The sequence below is a fragment of the Otolemur garnettii genome, unplaced genomic scaffold (assembly GCF_000181295.1).
Source record: "Otolemur garnettii isolate 467f Iridium unplaced genomic scaffold, OtoGar3 scaffold00174, whole genome shotgun sequence".
Taxonomy (NCBI): domain Eukaryota; kingdom Metazoa; phylum Chordata; class Mammalia; order Primates; family Galagidae; genus Otolemur; species Otolemur garnettii.
The window spans coordinates 224,909-231,229 of NW_003852569.1; positions in this window are offsets into that span (position 1 = coordinate 224,909).

Genomic DNA, 6,321 nt, shown 5'->3' on the forward strand with positions numbered 1-6,321 from the left:
GCTATCTTAGGAAAGCTACAATCCAAATGGAGCCCTAGACTACAGGAAAGGGGGGGGAGGGGAGGGGGAAGGATGGGTGAAGAGAATGATATTGCGGGGATCATGCCTATGATTTATCCTATTAGGGTGAATAGATGTGAATTTGTCTAAAGGTTGAATATAAATGTCTTAACACAACAATTATGAGATAGACATGATGGCTATGTTAGCCAGTTGGATGAGAGTTTTCCAAACTGCATATGGAAGCAACACTGGATCCTATGGTAGAATTAATGTACACAATTATGATCTAATAAAAAATAAATTAAAAAAAAAACTTACAGTTAAACCATAATTGAAGATAGTAAATGAGGCCTCATTTAATATGACCAACTGTGCCACTCTCTGAATAAAATATCCATCTATTTAAATAAATAAACAAATAAATAAATAAATAGTGAATTAATAAAAATAATTTTAAGAAAAACAAAATCACACTGTCACATTAGCCAGCCAGTGGCAGAATTTGGGGAGAATACATGTATGTGTATACTTACATATGGGGCATTTGTGAGTTATACTCAATAATTCTTAGATATTATTAGAAGAATCAAAAAACTGCATTAATCCAAACTGGGAGTGCCTGACCCTCAAATCTATGCTCCTGATTAAACTACTCTTCTTCCTCCAACTCTTACCTTTCTCTGACTTCCCACTCAGCCCTATTGTCCACTAACATGGCAGTGCTATCTCTTCTTCCTCATGGCCCTGCTTCCACCTCTTCAGTATTGTGAACTGCTCCTAGAGGTATCACCTGGGCAAGCTTCTCCTGTGCACAGATGGGTCCCACATCTCTGTTTCTGCCACATGTCCAGGACCTGTTGCTCTGGACAATGACCACCACCCCAGCCGGGGGCATGTGACAAGATTGGGATCCATTATCCCTCAGGGCCACTGTCACCCAAAGGCTCTGTATAAAAGTATCCATGAGATCTACAGAGGAAGGAAAAGGAGAAAACTCTATTCAGAGACAATCTGTAGATTGGGGAATGCAGCCTCCAGAGACACCAAATGCACACACTCTGAATAAAGAGATGGGAAAGCTGGGCTTTATGTCTTGAGGGTCTGTCTTACATACATATTTAGCAGGTCATTGGTGAATTTATGAATATTTAGGAAGCAAGTTAATACCACACACAATGAGTAAACTGTGTGTGACACACATTCTATGTTTACTTTAGAGGAGAGTTTTAACATTCAATTAGGGTAGAATTTGGCTCCTTAGATCAAAAAGTGAACCATGGGGCATAAGGAAGGTATAAAGACAGTTTGTATTCAGAGTCTATTTGTAGGCTGGCTGTAACTGGCTTGGGGTCTGTGGCTATTTATCAGGAAAGACCATTTCTAAGGCTGGTATCCCCTGCAGTCAGAGCTGCTGGCAGGACCACAGAAGGGGTGCAGGAAGTCCATCAGGCAGACCACCATGGAAAGCTGGGAAACAATGTTTTTCAAGTTCTTGTTTCTGCTCAATTACAGGGAGAAATCTTCATGGTAATTAGCAATACAGGGATATGTGACCAACCCCTCTTTTTGTTATGGCTGCTTAATTTCATTTCTGGTGTGCTCCACCTTAGCCACAAGGAGTCCATTTCATTAGTCACCCAGGGTCAGCTTTAGGCATAAAGGCTACATTACACAGTTTATCACATGAATCTTGGCTATTTGAGTGCTTATCTGTCTACTCCATCTACATTGTCAGTTACCAAGAACAGAAATTATACTTTATTCATTTGTGAATCCTCTTTGCTCAGAACAATATGTGTAATATAAGGTGAGATCGGTACACGTTAAATGAGTGCATGAGTGAAGGAATGAAAAACTAAGCCTTTCAAGCACACTGCAGTGCTGAAGGACAGATTGGCCCTGATGGGAGCTTTCTGAAATTTTTCTATCAGAAAAATCATCAGCATCTGTTTAAGGAAAAGCCAAGAACTTGGAGCTGGAAAGTAGAAACACAGAAGAGTCTCCCTCACTAAGACTCTCCGTTAGTCCCCTGCCAATCCTATAGCCTGTCAGTAAAACAAAGTACATGCATTTTGTGAGGACAGAGAAACCAGCCCATATCAGAGGTTAGAACCTTTAGCCCTAAAGGTTAGAACCTTTAGGCATTGTAGGGCAGGAATTTTCCCCCAACTGGGGGTAAAGCTCTAGAAGGTACACGTGAAGAAGCAATTTCCCTAGGTTTTGCAATAATTTGCTTTTCAGTGAGCTGCCACCTCTATGTCTTGTCAACAAAATCAACAGCTCCCTCTGTTTGCCCCCAACATGCCTACCCAGGCCCAGCTCTATGCCATCCCCTGTGTCTCCCTGTGTGGCTCCATCTCAGCGGCTACTTCTGCCTGAGCCAGCACAGGCCATCAAAATCCAACAAAAGCTAACATGAAACCATCTAAAGTGCTGTGGCCCTTGAGATCACTCACCTGTCAATCCACACAGCACCTTTGAGTGAAATAGAAAAGATGGACACAGACTTATACTTGGAACAGCTAGGGCAGCATTGTTCAGTTGGATTTCAGTCCCAAATTTCCCCAAAGACCAGATTTCTTTGTTCAGTGACCATGTTGCCCCCCAGTATGAGTCCAGGGACTGTTGCTGCTGGTGGCCCTGAGGCCTATGGAGGAGCACCTGGAAGAAACAAAGGGTGACAACCCACCCCAGTCTGATGTCCCCACCTCCTCACTTCGGCTGTTGGAGCTGAGCCCCAGGTGCTTTTCAAAGAGGTCTAAATGGCCATACAAAAGCTCATTCTGTGTGCTTTGGGGGTTCCCCATCTTTCATATCCAGCCAATCCCCAAGCCTTAGGTAGTCCACGAGTCAGCCCCTAGAGAAGGCTCACACTCACCCCCTCCTCTCTGTCTCCTTTCCAGAAGATACCCAGAGTCAGACTCTCTCCATCTGTTCTTTCCTGTTTGCCTTAAGGGCACATGCCGCTTCCAGTAGCTTGAGTCAAATCACTCATTAAAAACCTTCTATAAAATGGGAACAGGCACAGCATGTTTCAGAAGCAGAAAGGAAGGCAGTGTGAAGTATAAGGTGAAGAATGGGAGAGGGAAGCAGGATAGGGAATCAGAAGGGGTAAGGAGCTGGTCATTGAGGATCTTGAGGCCAACATCAGGAGCTTAGATTTAAATGCTAAGGAGCTAAAGGTGAGAGACAACCTGATCTAATCTAGACTTTCTGTATGTTTTAATAATTGTTCCCCATGGAGAGAATGAAGTGAGAAGACACAAGGACCATTAGGTTACCCTTGTGGCCCAGGCAGGGCAGTGGAAAGAGGAGGTGGAGTGATGTGAACAAATCCAGGAAGTATTTAGGAAATAAACTAGACAGGCCTTGAAGGATATTATTTGAATTGGATTTGGGGAAATAAAGGGAAAGAAAATGTTTTTCTTCTTGGACATCTTGAAAGGCCAGACAGACCCCATTTTTCACTCTCTTTCCCTCTCCCCATCTCATCTCTACCTGCCCCTGAACACATAGATTTTGCAGAAACAGGCTGTTAAACCAACATATCCTGCAGAGACAGAGTATTAGCCCAGAGTCACAGACCCTTGTACAACCACATTCCTATAACTACCCAACCCCCCACCCTATAGATCCAACCTTGCAAAATCTCAGAACCGTCTCTCAGTCTCACCAGCAAACAAAGGACCCCATACCCAATTTGAACAGTGTGCCTATGTTTTCTTTATAATTCCATTCATGTTGGGTACAATATTTGGAGGCCCCAGTGAGATCTCACCAGCTGAAGGGTTGGCCTTTCTGTGTGTCACCCTGGAGAGGGAGAGAATTATAGGGGAGGTGCTCCCTGAGATGTTCGAGGGCCCTGTAATTTCCTGAACTCTTCCTGAGGACACTGTAGAAACTCCATTTGACCACCAAAACCTTAGATCCAGAACTCCCCCTCAAGAGGTAAGTGTTATTTTTCTGTCTGAGTGTGGTTTATTTGTGTTCAGGAAGTAATATGTTCCCAGGAATACACCACAAAATAGTCACTGGGATGCCAGTGCCATCGGGATGTGATGAGTGACCCAGGGAAATGAGTTAGCATGCAGGGAGGATGATAGTGGCCCACTAAGGAGACATAGGGGCTCCTGAAGGCTGCCTGGTGCTGGGTAGGCCTGTCCCAGGTTCCTGGAAACATGGGGACACTGGTGGGGAGCCTAGACCTCAGATGAACGTACTCAATTTGTTCACGTATTTGTTCATCATCATTGTCATCAGTGTGCTTGTTATTCTTATTGTCTGTCCCAATATAATTTATATTCTTTTTGGTTGGGTTGACAATCATGGGAACTCAATAAAGTAAACCCCTGACACCCCTTCAGTGCATGTTAAAGAACTTCACTGTTGTCTTCTCTGACAATTATGGAGTCTGATTTCCTACGAACCCCCTGTTTTATTTTGTTACTGGAATTTCTTTCTTCAGTGAGTCCTTGGTCTCGGGGTTTCAAGAATTGAAACTACAGGCCATAGACCAATGATAAAATGGGACTTTGTTGGATGGAAGGGCATGCAAAGAGAGTAAAGAGCACCAGAGTTTCTGGAAGGGGAATGGAGGCCCAAGTCAGAGTTCTCCTGCATGGGTCCTTTGTCTAGGGGTAGTGGCCCTAAGAGAAATTTTTTCCAGGACTTGGTAGGTGGGAAAGCACCTATACAAGCTGAATGAGTGTTTTAACAAATAAACGAATGCAGTCCCTCCCCTGGGACAAGGTTATTAGATATTTGCAGTTTTTGCTGTAGGGAGGGAATTATGGTGTGTATTCCCTACTCAGAGTGGAGTCACCCAAAACATTTCAGACTGCTTTGTTCATGGCCTTGCTGGAGTTCAGAGAATGTGGCCTGCATTGTGCAGGCTGTTTGGGCCTAGAAATGGAAGTCTGATTTCTGAGCTTACCTGGGCCTGAAAAATGGTGTATCCCTATCCAGCCCTGAGTAGAAAAACCCTATATCAATGTTATATTCCATAAAATGTCTCTCATTGTAAAATTCAATAATTTGGTTGTTTAAAGTGTTTGGGAAAATGAGTCTTTGTCAAAGAATAAGATTCTTGCCTTTTAAACCTTCTAATTATCAGGTTAGCCAAGTAAATAATTAACTTCATTATAAACTGTAATCCTGTTTTGTGAAAATTTGTTTTTTAAGAGTCAGAAAAGATCCCGAGCCCTGCCTGTCTCTTGAGCTGGGTGCTGATCTGGGGTTCCTTCTTCAACTGTTGCTACTCCAGGAGCATCCAGGTGTCTGTACAATACCCTCTGTCACCCTGTAACCTGCAGGCACTGGGAGATCTGTAGGGAGGTCTCCAGGACATTCCCAAGGCTGGGATATGGTGGGAGTGAGGGGGCTGGATCTTTCCCTGTGTGGAGTGTTGGCAGAGACAGGCAACACAGGTGTGCAGCAAAGAGGTGGATTCCTGGACTGGAATTGTAACCAGAACGGTGGTATCTGCCAGAGAAAACCCAGCAGCCACAGCTGAAGTGGCACCAGCTGCTGTGGCTGATGGCCTGAGGCAGCAGCAACAAACCCCTCCCCCATGGAGGACTACTATTCCAAATTCGTGGGGACTTTGGGTGTTTTGTAGAGAGTGTGGTGAGGCGTGGACTCCCAAGCGGAATTTGGTGACCAGAAAGGGGAGCCGTTTGGACCCTGTTTGGAGCATAAGGGGTCTAGGCAGCCAGATAGAAAACTGAGGGGAAAAGATCCTGCTTAGGAAACAGACACACTTTGTAATTTTAGAAAAGTCTTTATGGCCCTGTGCTGAAGTGGGAGCTACAGCAGCAACCAACCCCTCCCCTTTGGCGACTGAAAAGTCTTTTGTGCTGGGGGCTGGATCCGCAGGCATCAGCGGCAACCAGCCCCTCCCTCATGGAGACTGACTGAAAAGTCTGTGCTGAGGTGCTAAAGTGGCCGGAGCCAGTGACAACCAGCCCCTTCCACACAGAAGATTACAATTTCCAGTTCAAGAGGAAACTAGGAATTGAGTGGAAAATCTGGTGAAGCATGGACTCCTTGTGTCAAATTTGGAGGGCAGATAGGGGTGCCATCTGGAATAGGATGGCGGAGGCTGGACAGCCAGTCAGTAAGCAGAAATATTGTGAAACATCAAAAATGGCATCTCCATAGCACCTCTTCTTATAGGCCAGGTGCTGCAAGCTGAATCTCACCTGCGGGCAGTCATCCTGCACCTGAATCTGGTTCAGGACACCCCACATTTTACCAGAACTGTTGTAGGGAGAATTTGGGCAACGTGCCAGCAAAGAGTCCTTTTTTTTTTTTTTTTTT